This window comes from Alligator mississippiensis, chromosome 4 (genome assembly GCF_030867095.1).
Source record: "Alligator mississippiensis isolate rAllMis1 chromosome 4, rAllMis1, whole genome shotgun sequence".
In the NCBI taxonomy this organism is placed as follows: domain Eukaryota; kingdom Metazoa; phylum Chordata; order Crocodylia; family Alligatoridae; genus Alligator; species Alligator mississippiensis.
Window position 1 is genome coordinate 45,481,920 of NC_081827.1, and position 22,686 is coordinate 45,504,605.

General features: G+C 44.5%; 1 long non-coding RNA gene across 1 annotated transcript in view; it reads right to left on the reverse strand.

Annotated features, from left to right (window-relative positions):
- LOC132249991 (uncharacterized) overlaps positions 1-9,929 on the reverse strand; it is a 38,890-nt gene extending 28,961 nt beyond the window's left edge. Inside the window, exons 1-2 of the long non-coding RNA XR_009461561.1 lie at positions 9,797-9,929; positions 9,595-9,656 (exon numbers count right to left, since the gene is read on the reverse strand). This is a non-coding gene — a long non-coding RNA (uncharacterized LOC132249991). The remainder of the gene's footprint in view (positions 1-9,594; positions 9,657-9,796) is intronic.
- Between the last annotated feature and the right edge of the window lie 12,757 nt (positions 9,930-22,686).

Below are 22,686 nucleotides of genomic sequence, written 5' to 3' on the forward strand. Positions count from 1 at the left end.
GCCGATACCAACCTCCTGCATCTGTGCGCCAGATTCGTGGGAGATCATTCTTAGTAGTTATTCCTCAGCCTTAGAACTCCTTCTCCCTCGAGGCTTGTCAGAGTCCAAGCCTGGACATCTTCAGGAAATGTTGTAAGACCTATTTAATTTTACAGGCTTTTAGCAGACAGGGTTATGCCCCAAATGATACTGAAAGCTTAGTTTGGGGAGCTGCTTTATTTACTTATTATTTTATTTTAATATTTTATCTGTTTTTTAATGATGTATCATCTTGTTTTTATTGTAAACTACCCTGGGCCTTTTTGGAGAGGGCAGCACAGAAATCAAATAAAATGAATAAATAACCACCACCTCAGGCAGAAGGAACTTGTAATACATCTTAGATTACAAGGATTGTCAGTAACAAATAACAGAGGCAAAGGGAGATAAGGTTATAGTTCTGAAGTCATGTGGTTACTTTGTGTGTCCATGACAAGTTGATGGTATTTAACTTGGATAATTCAAAATGGATAAAAATGCATTCCCCCGCTTCAGAAAACAGGACCATCAAGGATTAGCTATAAAGGCCAGATCACATTCTACTAATTAGTGGTATTTACACATCGAAATACAATCCAATACAAATCTGCCTGAGTCCTTGAAATACTACAAATGCAAAAGGCACATAGGTAACTCCACCCCCTTGCCACTTTTTGTGCTTTCTGTTCACCTGTTTCTACTTGCCTTTCTAGGACTTCTGCCAAGGAAACAAGCTACGCCAAAGAAATTCACTCCTGCACACCCCAACCCAAGAACTGGGCAGCTATCAGCAATCCCTTGCATGCACTATATATAATATGCACCTATGAAAAAGGAACTACTAAACTCTCAGCTAGATTCAATGCTTTTCTCTTGAAGTCCGTATCTTAAGGGGCAGACAGAAGTGAGTATATTCACCCAATCTGGCCCCTGAAAGTGCTCTATGGTCATGATGAAACACAAGTACATGGCTGCAGAGCACTTTAAAAGGGCTTGATCCTGCAATAGTATGAACCCTCGTTGCATAAGCGTTCAGCTGAATATACTCCAAAGCAAAGCACCTTCAGTAACTTGTGTCTGTGTGCACCGAGAGCAGCTCAGCCCTGCTCCCAGTGCTGTCTTGAGAATGGGAGTGGGGGGAAAAGGAGCAGAGGAAATTTGGTCTGGGGTTTTTTGAGCTGGCACTGGAGGGTAAAGTGGGTGGATTGGAGCTCCCCTGATGTGGGGGGGGCTCCAGCCCACTCACTCTACCCTCCAGCGCCAGCTGAGCAATCCCTAGAATGAGCTCCCTCCACTACCTTTCCCCATCCCTCCTGCCTTCTGAAAACAGTGCTGGAGCTGGGAGGGGCTTTGCTAGGGAGAGTGGCTGCAGGCTCAAAGCCACCCTAAATAGCAGCTCAATTCTGTAACCCCCTGGGACCCAATAGCAAATGGCTGTTGGGTCCTGGGGATCATTGTAATTTGTTGTACTTCTTGCAAAGCTCCATGAGTTACAATGGGGAGCTGCTCTTCTGTCTGTGAATTAATGAACAAATTGACCCCAAAAATCCACTCTGATAAGTACAAAAGGATCAAAATGTATCCTCCGTTTTCCTTACTAACGTCTGTGTCTACAGAAGTAAAGATTTTGTTTTCCCATGTATGTGGGCATGAACATGGTTTATGGCCTTTGCTAGAACAATCTTACTGGGGATGTATTTTGTTGGATCAAAGAGACAGTATGAAAGTTTGTTAAAAAGCATACAGTGGTGGCCCCTTATAATGGGGTTTTTATTATTGTGCAAGATAACATTTTATTCTAAAAATGTGATCACATGCAACACTCCTTTTTTCTCCAGTAAACGGAACAGTTACCAACAACAATTGATGACACAAGAGAACTCATGATAAATGAGTAATTACTGCTTGCATTTCTAGTTCTAGAAACACCCCATTTAATTAGATTAGCATCCTTCATATACTGTTGTCTGCACTCTGTGTACTTACTTAGTCATTTAAACTAAGTGTTATGGGAGTTTACAGATGTGTTATGGGAATTTACAGATGTAATCACATAATGTAATTATTAGTCTGTGTGTGATGGTTTGAGGAATCTCTCTAAACACAACTTATCAAGTCTTTTGACACTAGGATTTTCTAGGCTTGTGCAAGTCTGCAAGTTCAGTTTTGATTGTGTGGCTGATTCCCTTCTCTTTTGTCTCTTTACTTCCCTGTTGGACTGAAATTCCAAGACATGAGCTGCTAATGAAGAGTCAATAGGCTCAGTGGCTCCCATTCTTATGGAAGCTCCTTGGGATGTCGGAGGTCTTATTTTCTTCAATTTTTCTGCAGGTGGCCAGGGTATAGAAGCAGTTGTATTTTCCCAGCATTAGACCACACAAACTACATGTTGGTGTGGCTTTTTATAAACATTAAGACTGAGAAACTGTGTGGAGGGGAAGTGTTCATACAGACACAGGAGAAAAAGAATAGACTTTCACAGGCAAGTCCTATTTTAGCAGAAGTGCTATGATTCAGAGGACAGGCCACCTTCAGAAAAGGGAACTCTAAACTACCTCAAAATGGTGGAGAGATTGGAAATAAAATGCAGGCATGTTGGCCCTTGTGTATAGATCTGTACTATTTCTTGTGATAGACAAAATCAGAGTAGTTATGTATAAGAATCCTTATAAAGCCTGTATGCTGCTTGCTTTCAACTGTCACATCCCTATGAAGAATAAGCTTGAAACCCAAACTGCCAAAACATCTGGAAATACTTAATCCATTGAGGAGACCAAGGGAAAGTCCTGCTCTTGGGGATCTATTTCATCATGTCTGTGAAGGGTAACAGACAAAACCATATCTTGGAAGCATTCCAGAGGTCAAGGTAGAGAGAGAGTCCTGCAGCTTACCCACATTAAGGAAACCGATCTAGCATAATGGGACTCGAGCAAAGCAGCTTGGGGATTGCCAACCCAAAGGCTGTGGCACTATGTAGCACAGGGGCGGGCAAAATATGGCCCACGTGACGGATCCGGCCTCCGAGGCCATTCTATCCAGCCTGCGGGAACCAAAGATGACAGGAGTCAGGGGTCGTAGGATCTAAGGGAAGCCCTGACAGGCTCCTGCAATGGCAGGGCCCACCCAGCCCCACCCCGACCCCCGCTTCTGACCTGGGATCATGGGACTGTTCATGGCTGTGCCAGCACGGGAAATTCAGGTAAGAAGGGGATGGGGAGAGGCAGGGGAGGACTGCGGGGATCACCCCAGTCCTTGGGGATGAGCCAGCTCCTGAGCCCCACAGTCCAGCCATGCAGCTGAGAGCCTCTGGGTGAGAAAGCAGCGGCAGGCACAGAGGGGAGTAGAAGTGAGTGGGAGCATGGGGCCTGTGCTGGGGTCCCAAGGCTAACACCAGTGGGGCCCAGAGTGGTGTGGTAGGAGCGCACGGCACAGGCTGGCAGAGGTCTGTGCAGCCAGGTTGGGCTACACCAGCAGGGAGAGTGAGGAGCTGACCTGGCTCCATAGAGCCCCTGCTGGCTGGGACCCCACGCTCTTGCCACCCTGCTCTGGGCTCTGTCAGCACTGGCCCTGGGATGCTGGCACAGGCCCCACGATCCTGCCCAGCTGCTGCTGGCTCTTGCATGCCCATTCACTCCCAGTGCCCCCACACCAGCACCATGGTACAGGCAGGTAGCAACGTGCAGCCCCGACCCCACACCCACTTACAGGGAATGAGCTGGTGCTCAGTACAGGGGGAAAGTGGCCTCCCCCTACCCCATGACTGGCACTTCCTGCTGCAGCTGCTCGCAGCCTGCTTGGGGCTGTCCTGCCTCTCCGCTGCATACCTCCACCCCATGGGGCAGTGGTGGCAATGGAGAGCAGGCACAGGTAGCCGCACGCAGGCTATGAGTGGCTCCGGCACGGGGCGCCAGCCATAGGGAAGGGGAGTGGCTACTTTCCCCCCATGCTGAGCACCAGCTTGTTCCCCAGAAGCTGCTGCTCGGAACGGAGGAAAGTGGCCCCCCCACTTGCTGCCGCTGGGCAGCGTTTGCTGTGGCCACCTGCCCAGAGCCTGCACCGTGCTAGGCTGTGGTCCAGCTGCTTCACTACCACCTCTGCGCTACCCAGTGCAGCAGCAGTGGAGCAGCCACTGGGCTGCACAGAAGTGGCGGTGAAACAGCCACACCACAGCCTAGTGTAGCGCAGGCTCTGGGAGGGCGGCCGCAGTAAACACTGCCTGGTGGCGGTGAGCAGGAAGGGGCGCTTTCCTCTGCACTGAGCAGGAGCTTCTGCCAAGCTGCTGCTGCTGCGCTTCAGCCGTGGTGGGCGAGCCTAGAGCTGGCTCAGGGCCCAGGCTAGCAGCGATGGCAGAGAACAAGCTGGTGTTCAGCACACGGGTAAAGCAGCCACTCCCCTTTCCTGTGGCTGGTGCCCTGTGCTGCAGCCACTCGGAGCCTGTGCAAGGCTTCCCATGCCTGCTCTCCATTGCCACAACTGCTCCATGAGGTGGCGATGATGCAGCGGAGAGGCAAGACAGCCCTGCAAGGGCTGCAAGGGCAACATGGGGCACCAGCCACAGCAGGGAGGGGGAGCCACTGTTCCCCCACGCTGAGCACTAGCTCATTCCCCGCAGGCAAGTGCAAAGTCAGGGCTGCGTGCTGCTCCCTGCCTGTACCATGGCACTGGGGTGGGGTACTGGGAGTGAATGGGCATGTGGGAGCCAGCAGCAGCTGGGTGGGAGCATGGGGCCCGTGCCCGTGTCCCTGGGCCAGCACCAGTGAGGCCCAAAGCAGGGCAGCAGGAGCACAGGGTCCTGGCCAGCAGGGGCTCTATGGAGCTGGGCCAGCTCCCCCCTCTCCCTGATGGTGCATCCCAGCCCGGCTCAATAGACCCCTGCCAGCCCATGCCCTGCGCTCCTACCGCTCTGCTCTGGGCCCCACCGGTGTTGGTCCTGGGACATTGATGCAGGCCCCATGCTCCTGCTCACTTCCACTCCCCCCCCCCCCCCGCCACTTTCCCCACTTTTCTGCCCGGCCACTCTGCACTACATGGCTACCATACCCACCCACAAACCCCCATATGCAATCACTTCTGCATATACACCACAAACGCACACAAATCAGGACAAAAAAATATTTTTTAATTAAATTAAAATATATTATTATAGGTGTTTGATTTTTAGTATGCAATTTGGTTTTTTTACCCCCTAAGATGGCAAACGCTTCCCCAAAGGAGTACTTCCAGGGGCAAGGGGAGGGACTTCCAGTGGCAAAGGTCAGAGGTTAGGGATAGAACTTCTGGTCCCAAGATGGCGACCAGGGGATGGGGCACCTGTCAAGGGGTGGGGCTATCCATGCACCCTCGGCAGCTTGCCAAAACTCAGTAAGCGGCCCTCCACCCAAAATAATTGTCCACCCTTGACAAAGCCAGTACAGAGCATTTGCTACTTTTCTAGAAAACAGGAGTTATATAGCAACCAAATACAAGTAGATGAAAAATCTGTCTTTAGGAGATAAAAATACAAAATAGGCTGGTCCCATGGGATTCCACCCCTCTCTAAACCTACTGTAAATTATGCCACTGAAATACTTCACTATCTTGTCAGAGAAATAGGATTTAAATGTAGATATAGAGTCAAAACATGATAGCAACAAAAAATGACTGAACACATTGCTAACTATTATGTGACAAATGAACACATTTGAGGTCTGAGCACAGATTTTGCGCCGTGCCAAAAGAAGATCTGCATAAAGATATAATCTGGTACTACAGTTGTTGTTTTTTTTAATTCTGCAACGTATAAAAAAAAAGTATCAGCCTCTGAGAGCGATAGGATTTGTCCTCACATAAGAATACTAGTCCATGAATAAAGGTTCTTCTTCATCTGTACCCTGGAGAACTTCAGACTTGCTTAATATTCATTGTGCCTAATCATAAGAGGACAGCCTATTTATAGTTTCACTGCACTAAAATATGTTGCTGGATGTTATTCTAGAAAGTCAATGGAGAAGGGGATGCAAGTTCTATCACAAGTGCCCTTAGGAGAGCTCAACTTTTATATTAGACAAAAACATGGAAACTTACAGTCCAAAAAAATACTTTTGAAAGTTATAAGTAAAGAGAGCTACAATAGAAACCATTCTGGAACTTTAACCGTAACCGAAGTCATAACGATACTTTTAAAGAGTGTTTTATAGACTGAATATTTTTAGTGTAAAGTTCATCTCTCCTGTTGCTGATCTTTTTCTATCATTAACAGTGTTGTTTTATTTAAGCCTTATTAAATTTGACTATGCTATTCAGTATGAAGTTACAACATCTACTTAGTTGTGCTGTTGCATATAAGAATGGACACTTAATAATGGAAGCCACTGGATCATAATAGGAGCTTAGCTGTAACTTGAAACCATCTGCATTATCTTATGTATCACCTGGACAATCTAAATGTCACTGCTAGAACAAATTTACTGTGATAACTAGGTAAGATTCTTGCCACTGCAATGCTACATAGTGCTCTCAGTGACTAGAAAAAATGTCCCCTGTTGTGTTCATTGTATGTAAAGGGCTGTATTGTGTTTTAGTTTTGGTGCTGCCAGCAAAATAAAAGCACCCTTAAAACATGGGTTAAGGGTGACTGATTATATAAAAAGAATGGGCCCACCAAATGTAACATGAATATTATTGGAACATAATGCCCCTGCCTACTGTGGTTTACAAATGAGGAGATCATTTGTAAACCAGACCGAAAGAAAACCTGAAGAGAAAAAGCAGAAGGCCAGCGATTCATTCACATAATAGCTAAATTAAACCAACTACATTAAACATCTTTCTCTCATGAATATTCCCGTGTCTGTACAGTACAGAACTCCCATCTGTTTTTTATATTAAAGTTATATTAAAAAAATTAAAAGGGGACAATTGGGCAAAAAAACAAAGATAAAAATCTGTTCATTTTATTTAACAGACGTTGTCTATGCCTCTATCAGCTGTAAGTACGCTCCATCAGCTTGGGCAAGATGCTGTACCAGATTATTTTGCACTGGTGCAATTCTGAAAAGTCTCATCCCCAATGCCTTATAGAATGGAGTAAATAGCTACATATAGATTCAATTCCTGGCTGGTGTCCAAGGCAAGGTGTGCAAGGAAAGCAATCTTCCCCCCTGAGGGATGGGCATGGTTTTATGACATTCTCACTTGCAGTTCACTGGTTTTGATGACAGCATGCCAACAGCAAATCACTACTATAGCAGCTGTTCCAGGGTCTAAGTGAAATAAACGGAAGACTTCAATGGATTGAGTGAAATGCAAGCCTCACTCCAAGCTCCTATAACATAACCATGCGCATAAAACTGTACCTTCATCTCTCTCGCACATACAGGAATGCCAACTGAGAGACTAGGTTGGGATCAACCCAAAAACGTGGTATTACAGGGGATATTAAACCTCTAGGGGAGAGAAAAGGAAGAATAGTTGAGTGGTTAGGATGCTAGCTTCAGGCTGAAAAACTCCATGTTCAGTTTCTCTGTAAGATTTTAAACAGGGCAGTGTATGCCGCAGTTCATAAAACATACTAATGCGTCACAGAAAAATTGGGAGGGTAAATACTAGATTCCAGGCTATTTGAGTACTAAGCTACGGGCACTTTACAAGTCTTTCCACAGAAGGCAACTTAATGGGCTGCTGTTGACTGTCTCTATCCCATTTATTTGCATGTCCCCCATAATTATGCTATCCAAGTATCTCATGACTCAAAAATATTAATTCATTTATCAGTTACCCCCATTTTATAGATGGGTAACTAAGGCACAGAGAAATTAAGTTGCACATGCTTTCCTTGGTTAATTGACAGCTCAGTATTTGGCTATCCTATCTACTTTGATCCATGCTATTAGCCAAAATGTAAGGCACTTTGAGCCATTTCCACGAAGAGAAAAAATTCATAATGGAGCCAAATATCTTTAGTGCAGTCCTCCATTCACAAAGAATATACAATGTCCTGTTCCACTGAGTTCACAAAGAAATAAGCTTAAGTTCCAAGCCTTTTTCAGCTAGTTCTCAGCCTAAAAGCACGCTCTCTAGGTTAAATATGTCTGGCTTTCTGGCACCCACACAGCCCTGTGCTAAAAAGAAAAAAAAAAAAAAAATAGCTAGCTAAGCTACATAGTTCAAATTACTACAGAAGCCTCATGCTTGCTTTTATTTTGGGCAGGAACTTCTACTTGTTTTTGTGGTGGAGTCACTATCATTTCATAAAGGAATCCAATTGTTTTTTGTAGCTATTTTAAACTGAAGATTACATCCATCAACCTCAATTATGTTTTGCTCACATACAACTGTAATCACATCAAGAGAGTAGAACCCATAGGATGTGTCCAGACAGTGTGCACATGCAGTTTGTGGTGCCTCAAACCAGTTTGCTGTAAAAGAATCTGCAGGAAAAAAATAAAAAGTGGCACAGAACACGTGGAGCGTGTCCCTGAGAAACTGGAGTCTGGGTCCTCCAGGGAGACACTCCGGTTGCCAGCCAGAGTGTCTCCTCTCCTCCAGGTCTGCCCTGGCTCGTCCAGTATACCGGGAGTTGGGAGAAACGGGCAGCCTACCCAAAGCAGGGCATTTTGCTCTGCACTGCAGTACACATGCAAGGGTGTGCATAGCAGCAAAAAGTAGCAGCACAAAATTGTGCTGCTAATTTTTGTGCTACTGCAAGTGCACGCCCCTGCATGTGGGGACACACCTAGAGAGAAAAAAAATACACATGCAGTCATATGGCACTTAGTTCAAAGCCACTTTATTTAGGGTCCCATACAAAAGATAACTATAAATTCTGGAGGCGAGTAAAGCATACTGTACAGTTGCTCATGTTAAAATTAAAAAAATGCCGTTCTGCAGCTGATGTGCACATTATCAGAAATGAGTGTACAAAAGAATTGCTTACTTATGTGATGCACAGACACGGGCAATTTGGGGATTAGTGTATGCTTTGCCTACAGATTTGGCCTACAACTATCCTTGTATCTCGCTGGTCATATAGTTCTAACAATACAAGCCTCTATGGATAGTTTTTAAATCTGCAAAATACCCTTACATTCATGAAAAATGATATATAAATCAACCAAAATAGCTATGAATCCTCTTAGAAATGTACTAATATACAGTCACTCCAAATAAGCAGATTTATGTCCTGTATAATTTTTTTCAGATATTTGCTTGCATTGATATTTCATTTTACTTTTTGATATATTATGTATTTTATATTCCAATATTCAGAGTAGACGTTTTTGATATTTTAATTAATTTTTAAATGCAACACAAAAATCAGAAACACACATACATATCAATTACACAAAACAGTGAGAATGATGTACATCTGTCACAAACAATAAGCAATAAAAAGGAAAAGAAAAAAGGAAGGGAAGATTCAAAGAAGAAAAAAAGGAGTGTATAAGGAGTAATAATTTAGCTACCAAAATATTCTAAGAACTCTTTCCAAATTGCTCCAAACTTTCCAAAGCAGCTTTACACCTGCTAAACATGATTCTATAGATGCCAACTGTGCCATCTCATCATACCAGATTTCAACCTCTGGAGATATCTTACCTTTTCTAATTCAGTAATATAATCCTGCATATCGCTGATAAGACCTGCGGTAAGAGTGCATCCTGGGAAAGATTCCATTTAAATTCATTAGGTATTACAACAGGGCCCTGCCCTGTTACTAAGGGTTCGGGGGAGTCTGAACAGCCCCATGCTCTAGAAGCACCTCCGCACACCCACCCACCCCAGACTTGGGAGAACTCACCAGAGGCTGGGGAACCAGGTCTTGGGAAGTAGAGAGTCCCTCAACAAGGGAGCTAACACAAGTGTGAAGAGTGAGAGAAGGTTAGCCATGTGAGCCCAGAGTGGGAAAGATAAAAGACACCGAAAGCAGCCTCAAGGGTCTGCACCTGGCCAGGGAGCAGGCTGCCTGGAGCTACCAGAGGTTAAGCTACCACCTGTTTGGGGCAGGGAAGCTCCAGAGCCAGCTAGGCTGAGCAGCAACTGGTCTCAGCTGGGGAGGGGCCAGCAGCAACAGGGGAGCTAGAGAGTAGTTCCCCCACCCCAACCCTGCCTGGTCACAGGGAAGGGGAACCCCCACTGCCACTGTCCCCAACCCAGCTGAACCTAGCCCCCATGCAGTGGGGAGGAACAGCTCTGGTGCTTCCCAGCTCCTGAGACTGCAGGGAAATGCAGGCAGGGAGGAGGAGGATCGAGCTCAGAGGGGGCATGCTTTTGAGTAGGAAGGGGATGGGAGAGAGGATGTTCACCTGTTCTAGGGACTTTAAAAAGTTTTTGGAGGCTCCTGTGGTGCAGTCTACTCCAAAAGGGGGGTGTAGCCATGCCACTGTACCCGCCCTGGATCTACCCCCGGCCAAAAGTATCAGTGCTGTGTTGAAAACCATATTAACTTGAGTTATCAATTCTTTTTGGAAAGAAATAATACTAGGGCCTGATCAAAACATGTGACTAAGTGTTGCCTGCAATGTGTTTCATCTCCAATATGTATCTAATGACAATGTATTTATTTCTTTTTTTTTAATTTAGAAGGAGCCCAGTGAAGATGAAAAATGATTTTTGCTGCATAAGATGCAGTCTATGATCAATTGATCTTTAATATTAAGTCCATCTTACCACAGTATCTGAGAATCTCACAATCTATAATGTATTTACCCTGTGAATTGGGGAAGTGCCATTGTCAGTCCATTTTAAAGAAACGGAAATGCAGGGTATTATAGGACTAAATCCACAGATAAGGACTTAGGGCTGTGGATTCCAGAAAGTGGGAAGGAGCCTAAACTGGGCATTTAGGCTCTCTGTACTCCTACATGGGGAGATTTATATACTTAAAATGGGATCCACAGTAGCCAGCATGCTGAGTGAAAGACAGCCTATGCTACCTGAAAGGAAACACTGTGGAGAGGGCTCCAATGAATATTTAAATGTATCGTATCATATTGGGTATTAGCTAGATCAGCGATTGAAACGCAGGCCTCCTTTCTTCCAGGTAAGTACCTTAACCAATAAGCTGTAGGATTGCACTTGCTCTGTTTATTAATTCCATGTTAAATGAAACAGGTCTAAGGGGAAAGACTTGAGAGGAACCCATGCCTGGATACCTGATAACCTCTTGGTTACAGAATCCATCTGGGACATACAGATCCAACTCCTTCCACTGATCTCCTACTTCTGGTGTGGGTGCTGTAATTATCAAACAACTAGATAAAAGGAGGAAAGGAAGAACGAATGGCATAACCTCATCCTGCAATGTGGAATCTGACCAAAAAGTTTTGCTCTAAACGTACCTACTAGATGGTGCCTGAAAGTGAGATGGGAGGAATGTCTAGTCTATGGATACTGGAGGGATAGCTAGCTGATCAGTAATAAAGACTTGGTGTTTTAGCAGATCTTTAGGTAACTAGGGAATTTAGTGGCAGAAAGTTAGCCAAGTCTAAGGTTAGCTAGGATTGCGAGGACCTAAATTTTGGATATAGGTGACTACGGGGGAATTCAATACGACTTCACTTTGGCAGATCCAGCCCTTAGATGACTTACCCAAAATCACATGTAAGATACCTGTGGCAAAGATACTGCTCAGCTCCTGGTTGAGTCCCCTAAGCCATAGACTATTTTTTCTTCTGACTGGTATTCATTTCAGGATTTTATTAATACCTTAGGGGTCCATTGTTTTGTGTGCTGCTTTCATAATCTTAGTGTAATTTCTGGGATATTGTAGGATGTTATACAAGAACCTAATATAGAGTCATCACACTACAGGGTATCATATCTCTGTTTCTTTAATATTTTCATATTTATAGGTGCAGTCATGTGAAAAATAAACAAGGTGAGTTACAATACAAGTTCTACTGCTTAGTTATTTGAAACATGCTTTCCTTCTAGAGCATGATTATATTTTTTCTGCCCTTACTTGTTCAGTATTGCCCTTATATTCTCAAAGTGTTGAAAAGGGGGTTGCTCTGGCAGGCTGCTGTTTGGAAAAAATTAGGTTACCTCAGGGGAACAAAAAGGTTGAGGAAGAAAAACACAAGTGTGTGTATACATGCATGTGTGTGTTGTGGGTAGTATCAGAACATAACAACAACTAAAGTCTTGTCTACACATGAAAACGTATTCCAGAATAAGGTAGGAAGTGAATTTAAAGCAAAATAGTTTTTCCAAGAAAACTGCATGTGTTGGGCACTCCTAGCCAAGAAGAAGAATGTATTTTACTGTTTTCACTTAACCTACTTCCAAAGTAGATTAACCTCATTTGGAAAAGATAATTTGGAAAATTCTGAAGTATAAGATACATACATTGATTATGTCTAAAGAATGTATGTGTACACAAATCCTTTGTGAAAACAAGCTTATGGAAGTCTTCCATTTGAGATGAGTCAAACTTAAAATTATGTATGTGGTAAAAGGACATACAGGAAGGACAAAAGGAAACTACAGGAAGATATTAGTGCTCCCTAAAATCATAGAATCCTAAAAAAAAATGGAGATGAAAGGGACCTGAGGTCAACTAGGCCAACCTCCTGCTCAAAGCAGGACCATCCCCAATTAGATCATCCCAGGCAAGGCTTTGTCTACCCAGGTCTTAAAAACCTCCAAGGATGGAGATTCCACCACCTCTCAGGGTAGCTTGTTGCAGTGCTTTACTACACTCCTAGTGACTGGCATTGTACTTCCAGGGAATCCATATTTAAGATTAAACTTAAAAGAAATTTAAGTGTGTTAAGGCAGGGGGATCAAACTCATCTGGCCCCACAGGCCAGATGAGGAACACAGGGCAAGTCTGCAGGCCAGATCAGGCCCACAGACCAGCCCCATGTAGGTGCTGCATGCAGCGTGAGTCCCAGACCAGCCCCATGAGCAGCTTGGCCAGTCCAGGGTGTGTGCTGCATGTAGTCCCCATGCTGGACCAGCCTGTGCACTGGGGTTGGTCTGTGGGGCCAATCTGGACCAGCTCTAGATCCAGCATGTAGAACTGGTGGGGTGCAGTCACCACATGTTGCACACCTGGACAGCCCCACACACTGTATGCAGTGTATCCCAAACTGCCCCCAGGTGCCAGGTCCAGCACCACCTGTTAAGTGTAGCACATGCTGGACTGGCTCTGAGTGCCATGTGCCTGCGTGAGGCCAGGGTCAGTGGTTGCTGTATGTGGTGTGCAGGGCTGCTCCAAGGACCACAGGAAGCTGGGTGAACTTGCTTTGCTGTAGGGCTATATCGTTGACATCCCCATGTTAAGGTATAGAACTCCACAGTTCAGGCATCCCAACAACCTTAACTCTACTTGTAATGATGCTATGCAATACTCAAGTGATGAGGATTAAAGCATTTATGGTTCATGATCCCAGATAAATCCAATGAATCTTTAAAAATCAATTTAATGTTAATTTCTTTTATCTTGTCACCATGATGAAAACCTAAGGCCAGCCCTCAATACATTTACTTTCTTCTCTTGCTAAATATTTACTTTCTTCCTATGCAAACCTGCTGAGGTATGTGAAGGTTGTTTAAATAAATCAGTGCAACAGAAGGAAACCTCATTTCTGAAGGATTTTAAAAAATAAGAGTTTAATTCTCCAATCACTAATGATTTTGAGGATGGAACTGAGTGCACACTTAGCAAATTTGCAGATGTCACCAAACTGGATGGAGTTGCAGACACCCTTGAAGACAAGGTTAAGATTTAAACTAACTTTGGTAAAATAGAGAAATGGTTCCAAATTAATCAAATGAAATGAAATAAGCACTAGTGCACAGTTCTGCACTTAGGATGGAACAATTATATATACAATATAGATGAGGAAATGACTGGTTAGGCTGCAGTACTGCAGAAAAGGACTTTGGCATTACTGTAGATCCTAAGTTGAAAATAATCCAAGCAGTATGCTTTTGTTGCAAAAAAAAAAAATGAAGCCAATAGCATGCTGAGCAGTAGAGGTGCTGAGTACATGGGGGCCCGAGGGCCCTGGCTCCCTTAGGAAGAGGGCTGTCACCTGAAATGCATAAAAGTTTCCACATGTCCATCATCTTACCCCCCCCCGCCCCCCTCCCTCCCCCCAGTGAAAATAAAAGCTGGTGCCTATGCTGGGCTACATTAATAGAAGCATCATTTGCAAATCAAGGGAATAGATTATTTCACTATATTCAGCAATCACCTGGAGTACTGAAGCCTCACCTGGATGACATTTGTCCACATTTGTTCACTTTTGCTTCAAGAAAGATATAGACTAGTTGGAGACTCCAGGAAATAATTTAAAAAAATAGTCCTATGAAACATGATGTACAAGGAAATAATGAAGAAAGTGGAATTATTTAGTTGGGGGAAGAGAAGCCTGAGTGGAGTGGGGGGTCATTATTCATAGCAGCTGTCAAATACCTTAAGGTTGGTTATAATGAGAATGGTGATCGGAGCCTATGAAAGAAATTTTGGGCCCAGTACATCCTGGAATGGGGCACCTTGAACTCCCATTTGGAAACAGGAACTAGAGAATGATCTAATTTTGGGGGCCAACTATATCTATATTCCTCCTTTCTCATAGGACCTAATGATGCTAGATTACTTATGTAGCCACAAGAGATAAGGTAAAGACTAAGAGTTTTAAATTGCATGAAGAAAAATTTAGCTTGTATATTAGGAAGAACTTTCTCATTATGAGGGCAGTGAAGCAGTAGAACAGGCTGCTAAGAGAGGTTGTAGAATTTCTGTCCTTGGAAGCTTTTAAGCAGGTCAGATGAGTCTGCCTCAAGCAGGCCGTTGGATTAGATGGCCTCCCAAGGCCCCATACAGCCCTACTTTTCAATGATTCTGATTCAGAATGAAGTAAAATCCTTCAAAACATTTTGGTCAATCCATACCGATTTTTTGGGAGGTGTGTGTGTGTGTGGGGGGGGGGGGGGAATGGAACATGTCTCAATGTACATGTTCTTATTTAGTAATATACAAAAAAAATGGAAAGTTGTTATAAAAAAATGAACAGTATATTTTGTCCCCCAAAATGCCAAAATAGGATGTTTTGAAAACCATATTTTGGTTATTTCCCCAAATTGATTTTTCACTGGAATTTTGACTCATTTTGTGAAGTGTTAAGACTCAATGGAATGGCATAATCCATAGGAATATGGCTGCACTGACGTTTCTTTTATCAGTTTTGTTGTTTAATTCAGAGCTATCTAGTGGCTCTTTTCACAATTGTTCTCTCATTTGCATTAGAGTAATTTTAGATATAAACCCAGTGAAAGCAGCATTTGGCCCTGAATATTTATATTGCCTCCATTTATATTCCTTTAGGCTTTCATTCCGTTCATCCTCTGCCTGGATTTAAAATAGCTAAACTGGTTTAAATTCATACAGTTAGTCGGCTCTGTGTTCAGATGCTTACTTTGTCATTAGCAGCGCCCTTACGTTAATTTTAAAAGTCAATTAAAAAAAAAGTTAAATAGGTGTAATGAGGCTTAACTAATCACGATATGCTTAGAGACCCTCATATAAAGGGTGATGTCAGCGTAAGGTAGCATGATGTATTGTATAATGAGCTGTTAAGGGGGCAGGTGGCAGGGAGGGAATGTACTAGCCAGCATTTGGCCAATTCCAGAGGCTTCCAGAGTTTAAAGCACTAGCCTCTGATATACAGATTGTAACTGATTTACACAAGAGGTGCTCAACCCCTAGCCTGCAGGCCAGATACAGCCCCTAATGCTGGGTCATCCAGCTCATGGGGTTCCCTGTGGACTATGGCCCTATGCATTAGATTGGGTATGCAGGGCAACATGGGGCATGATACCAACTCATGGGATCAGGTGAGGTAGCACACGCCCAAATCCCAGCACACTGGGCAGCACAGTGTCCAAACCTGGCACATGGGGTTCAATCCAGGCTGTGGGCCAGTCTTGTGCCATTCATCTGGCTTATGGGGCCAAAATATTGAGTTCCACTGATTTTACACTCTGTAGGCTGAGCACAATTGGTAGGGATGCTTCATACACTCTGAGCAGAGGGTTCAAAGGCTGTGGGCTTCTGCAATAGCAACAGTAATTTTTTGAATGAATGCAGTTAATTCTGTGGAATAAAACTGATGGAAGCAAGATCAGATTCAGGCCCAAACTATAAGAAAAATAAATGGATGAAGATAGAATAGAATGAACACAAGCAGTAGCAAGGTCCTACCCAGCTTCTCACAAACAGGGAGCACTGGACATATTTAATCATTCTACAAAATACAGCATTGCAAAAAAGAGAGAAAAGGATACAATTGGTGAATCTTAATGTAACCATGACGGTCAGCTGTTTACTCAACTGCTGCACAAAAAACATTAGTATCATCTGACTGCCTCTGTAGGGTGCTGTGAAGAACCCCACATAATTGCGCTGAATTGCTAGAGATGAAAGATATACTTTCCTGAATAGCCAGTGATCTAATTAGGGAATTTCTGGTTCTATATCTTTTAGCATTTCTCTGCTGATTTAGATAGCATGTTATGTGGTATCCAAAGGCAACAACACTGAAATCTTTCGATGCTTAGCATATTGGACCAGCCTTAATAAGGTTTTTTTTCAAAGCTGAAATGCCCTGGGAAATTTTAATGAATCAGGGCACAGATTTCATATTCTGCCTCATCACTGAAGTCATCCAAACACTGTAGATGAAGTAAATTAATTACATAACATCTCACAGAAAGCATCTGGGCTGGCAGAACATTGTAAGAGAATTGTACAAAGAATGTGAAGGAAATGCATAGCTGAGGTGCCATGTTGAATAATGGATTCCTAGTGTACTGGTCTGCTAAATGGTATGTTTTTGGATTATGTTTTATTATTTAAGCATCTCGGTAGAGATGGTGCTCTTGGGCCACTTGAATATTACACAGGGCATTAAGGATGTATACATCACACACAGCAGATTAGAATTGACAGAAATGGGAGATGACTGGAGTAACTAATTGACCATACACAAAATGCACTTGGGGAAAGCACAAGGGGCAAGATTCAAATAAGAGTCTTAGGAAGCACCAAAAATTAGGCAGGACAATGCCTAACTTTTAAGGCCCTTCCATTGAAAGGAGATTCAAAGTCACCCAACTAGGCATCTAGTATTTCCACTGACAAGTCTATGGAGAAATCTCAGAGACCCCCAAATCCAGCTATGGTTTACATACCTACATCTTCTTTCTTCCAAGGAGATGATTTAGGCATGCCCTAGGTGCATCTGGGCTTTATGTACTGCTTCTACAGTGTTACTAAGACCACTGCCAAGAAGCATGAGTCATCTACCTGCTCCCTCTCCACATGCACCAAACCTAGAAATGAAGCACTGGAGCAATCTGGAGGGCATCTCCTGCCACCACTCTCAAGGTCTGTCTCTATTGCACTTGAAGGTAGTAGCAAGGGGCACACGCAGGGCAGTTTCACAGTCTTGTTTCCTGATTTGGTGTTTACAGCCCAGGATTGAGTAGGCAGGGAATGCTTCTCTGTCTTTGTAACTGTGCCCATTTATGACAAATAGGCTTGTGTTTACTGCATTTGTCCATGGTATGGGATACTTGTGTTCCAGGATCTCCCTTGACCCGGGGATTTAAACTCAGGTCTCCCATCCCCTGGTAGAATATCCTAGGCACCAGGCTATGGAATAGATTAAGTTAGGGCACATGGCACTCTGCCCCTCCTAGTAAAGTCTGGCTAGTGTCCCAGGATGAATGCAAGTCATGGGGCCAGAAGCAAAGCAAGGAAGGAATCTGCTTCTGTAGCCTAGTGATTAAGGCCTTACCCAGGGTCAGGGAGGAAGTTGTACATTCTGATAGCTATTGCCAGGTTTATGTTTTTTAAAACCCAATGCCTATCAAATTTAAAATTAATTAACAGGGCTGGGAGGCAGGGAAGCCTAAATCCCAGTACAGCACCCACTGAGACCATTTCAAACTGGCCCAAGATGGGCAATAATAAGGCCAGGGAAGTAGTAAGAATACTCTTGGGGCTGTAAACCATCAGAGCATGTAGCAGGAGATCTGGGTTCTGCTCTTGGCTCTTCCACCAACTGCCTCCATTACTATCAACATACACATATACACCCCCCACCCCCCATGATGGCAAATTCCCAGACTGATTGGCAAGTCACTTCATTATTCTGTGCTTTTGTTTCTTCAACTGTACAGAGGAACAATAATATTTCTGTACAAAGGGACAATAATATTTTCATAGCTTGTCAGTGTGCTTTGAGCATGGGGCGCATCTGAACTCCTGCCTCCATCTAGTGCATAGACAACAGCTTCATATTGCATGTTAGGAGGCTCCATTTACTGGCAATCTGCAAAAGCTAGTTTCATTTCTGAGCATAGTCACCTGACTGGTGATGGTCACTTTTTGAGTGGTAAACTAATATTTAGAACACCTAAGAAGTGGGAGACAAGGGTTGTATTGTCTCCTGAGCCTGAGGAGATTCAAATGGACCAGCTAGTTTGGGTCAGTCTCCTCATATGAAAGCTGGGGAACTAGGAAGCTAAGCATACAAGAGCTACTGGGCAAGAAGGAAACAAACCAGATGGAGCTTGTCACTGTAGCCTTGTAACTGCAACATTCCCGTGGAAGGGAGGGACCCAGAACACTTCTGGAAAGGTGGAGGTGTGAGTTCAAATTCCTTTGGGCTGAGGAAGATATGTAACCAAGGTCTTCCACTTTGAGTGAGTGCTTTAACCACTAAACTATTGAGTAAAAACTAGACATCACCAGCATCACTTCTGCCCTGAACTCAGTCCAGTTAACGGGAGATTGGCATGTTCTCAACAGTCCTAGTTGGTCAGATCTTTTCAGGGACTTGAGTGTCTCTAACCCCGTTCCCCACTTTGGAAAGATGGAGGATCAGCACTTGGGGTGATCAAATTGGCTCACTTCTTATTGTGCTTGAAGCTCAGTTGTCATCTAGGGAACCCTGAAGTCTACGGTGGATACTCAATTCAATCAGTGTATCTAGCAAGTTTAGTGGCTTGTGGAACCATGCCAACCTGAATCAGTCTTTGGAACTAGGGTACCTAAATTCTACCCAAGTTGTATTTAGGTAGCTCTAGAACCAAAGTGGATTTGGTCTCATAAAGAACAGATGGTTGTGTGTATATTTTGTCACTTGAGTTTGCAATTCATGAGGGATATTTAGGTCCCTAGCTTCCACAAGAGAAGCAAGTATCAAACATGTCTGTGTTCCCATTTATGTCTGGCTAGAATTTGCAAGTTCCTGATGTTGACCTGGCTACCATAATTTTTTGCCTGTTTCATTTCAAGATTAATCTACATTAATTACAAGATTACAAAATTAATTTACAGAGATTATGATTTAATTTCAGAGAGAAGCAGAGATGGTAAAGAGATCTATCTTACTACCAACAAGTCACACCAGTGCACCACAACCTGTTCTGACTACATTCTGCTTTCTAGGTAGAGTTTTTGAGACACCATTCTTTCCCCATATTGCCAGAAATGTTATCAGTATATTCCAGTGCTTCTCAACCTTTTTAGACTCAAGGCACCCTTTGATGGACTCAAGTCACCGCTCAGTAGACTCATGGCACTCTTTAGAAAATTGTTAGCCTGTAGTTTTCACTTTATTTTTGACTACAGAAAAATGATAGAGCAATTCGTCTGCTGCAGAAACTCAGAGGCTAATTACAGGTATTGAAGAAGCCAGTGGCGGAAGGATTCTAACTTTCAAGCTTTATGTGTGTGTATTTTGTTGTATTTCCACCCATCCACTGATATTGGTGGCCCTGACCCTGGCCTTGCAATGCGGCAGGCTGTCCAGATCTGTGAAGCCCTGGCTGAGTAGCTCCTCACCGTCGTGGACTGGGAGCCCTCCCCAGATAAGTAGGGCAGGAGGGCTTTGAGTGCCCACAGCCTAGCACTGGGCCATGGGTCTCCAGCTCCAGGCTCCTTTGGCCCTGAATCCCAGGCACTGCTGCTCACAACCCAGGCTGCCTGGGCATCATCCCCCTTCCCTTCTCCCTCCCCAGGGGCGCACACCAGGATGCAGGGAAATGCAGAGCAAGAAAGAGATGTGTCTCATTTTAATCAAATGTTGAAGCTGCCAAACCTTTAGTGTTTTTATTGAACAAAAACTGGGGAATGTTGTCCACTCCAGAACTTGGAACCTTCTTCTCAGTTAACATTGAGAGAGTGGGGAAAGATTTTGGCTGTACCAGGTGGTTATGATGTAGGTGAAGGGAGTGGGCAGCCACAGGGGGCTCAACAAGTATGAAACCTTGGGGGAATGCCTTGTGTGAAACTGCTGCCCCCCCCCAGGTTTAATTAAATACTGCAGCTGCCAAACTTTGTGTGTGCATAATAAAGAAAAACGGTGGAATGTTGCCCACTCCAGAACTTGGATGGAATTACCTATCTTCACAGAGGCTGTGCTACTGCCCCACAGTGGGACCTGAGCCTGCAGCAGCCTGGCCTGCTAGGCTGCTCCTCCCCATTCTCTTTGTGGTCCTGTGACTACACTGGCGACTGCCAGCAGCCGAGGGTAGTGACTTGGCCCTGGAAGGCAGGCTGATTTAATGCCAGGCCTGGCATCACACCTTGGGCACCCCGATTGCCCTCCCTCCCCCAGTGCTACGCCTCAGAGCAGGCCCTGCTGGATACCTTCCTGGCTCTTTGAAGCAGAGGTCAGCAGCTTCCATGTATTATATCTCCTGTTCCAGGTCCCCCCCCACCCAGCATCTCTCAACAAATGCATGATATGGAGTGTTCCCCCATGGCTGCCATCTGGGCCCCCTGCCATGGGACTCTCAGGCATGCTGGCCCAGGGGGTAGTTCCTGGAGCAGGGCTCTCCATGCCAGGGGAGGTGCGGGGGGTGCAACCTGCCCCACCACTCCTGCCTGGGAGGGCAATGGTCTCCCCACAGGAGGTGGTGGTGATGCCACTCAGGGGTGTCATAGCTGGATCCCAAGTGATTGTTGACCCTGTGCATAAATTCCATATTTTGCCTCTGACTCTCTCAGTCCCATAGTGGCACATGCAGCCTCCCTCAGACAGCGGTCTTGTTCTTGGACATTTGCAGTACATTCTTGGGCCTGTGCAGCTCATTTGAGTGCGACAGCACAGCGGGGTTGAGCAGTCAACAACCTGTCCATTCCAACAGCCCACAACAGGGGTCCACTTTGGTCCTCATGCCACTGGTACCTTCTATGCACATGTCTCTGGTGCTCTGCAGGTGTCCAGGTAACCATCCTGGATCCAGCATCTCGGGTTGCGTGCACAAATGCAGAGCCTGCAGACAAGAGAGGCATCAAGGGACCTCTGGTGAGTCCCCTGTCTGGACCCCTTCCCCCACCCAGGACCAGAAGCTGCACAGCTCTGCCTTACTTGCAGTGGTGCTCATTTGTAGCTGCTCTGCCAAATGGTGCCTGGAAGATCACTAGCAAAAAGGCACAGTTTTGCCTGTTGCTTACACTTTGGTTGTGGGTTTGAAACAGACAGAGGTGAGGTGGGGCCAGCTGTACTGTGCTACGAAAATCTCCCCCTCCTTTCTTCCCCTATGCTCCAGAATGCCAGGGCTTCCAACCCTTTTCTGTTTTTGCAGCTTGCCTCACTATGCTTGCTGCTGATTTCACACCTTTTCACAGTCCCCATGCTTTTTTTTTTGTGGGGACTGGCCTTTTTCTCAGAGACTGACTGAATTCATGGTTTCCACAAAAATCATAAAATCGTGAATTTCTGTACACCCTTAGTGATAAGCTCTGGCCTAAGCTAGACCTTCACCTCTCAAGGGGCCAGGGTGGGGGGGGGAGGACAGGAGTAGGGTGCTGCAATGCTCCATGGGATACCAGCAGAATCAGACCTACTGTGAGTTGGGATGTGATGTAGTACAGCTGTTCATTCTGATGCACTAACCTACAGTGCTGAAGTCTGATATCACACCCATCCAGTAAAGTGGGATCTGCCATTTTTACAATGGCCTATGTGCCCTGACTGTCTGATTACAGGTGTAGAGCACTTTCTGCATGCTTAATGTGCAATAAGTCTAACTTCTGTACCTGGCCAGAAAGACCGAAACAACTCAGAATGCTTTTAAGACTATGGATTTCTATTTGAAGTCTCTGGGCTTATCTTGCACACCCAACAGGGTGAACATTACATAACAGCCTGCAGCACCTTTAAAAGGATCTCAAATTACTCCGGGGCATCCTGGTTGAGAATCACATGTATAGTCACCCAAACCGGAGATCACTTTGTTTAAAAATGTACAGATATTGGGCTGATTATTCAATTGGAATAGATCAAACCTGTTAGATCTCAGGGCAGACCGTAAGGTGCATTTCTTTTATTGGCTTTAGGAAGCGTGATGTAAACTGTTGTTTCAGTGTTGCTATTTTCCATCTGTGTGGATAAAGCTAGGCTGTTGGGTTAGATATATGAACAATACAATCCATACAAGATGTACTACTTAGCTAGTGTTCCAGGCACTTTTAGCGCTGTATAAATGGAAATGAATAAATCTTTCTTTAATGAGATGAACAGAAGCCTAATGGAGAAGTGAGGAAAATGAAGCAATCCTATAAATGGGAGCTAGCATCATGTTGTTTCACTAGACCATGAGTTTAATAGAATATATTAATAGTACATCCTTAGGGCTGACTTATCTTTACTCTTGAAGTAT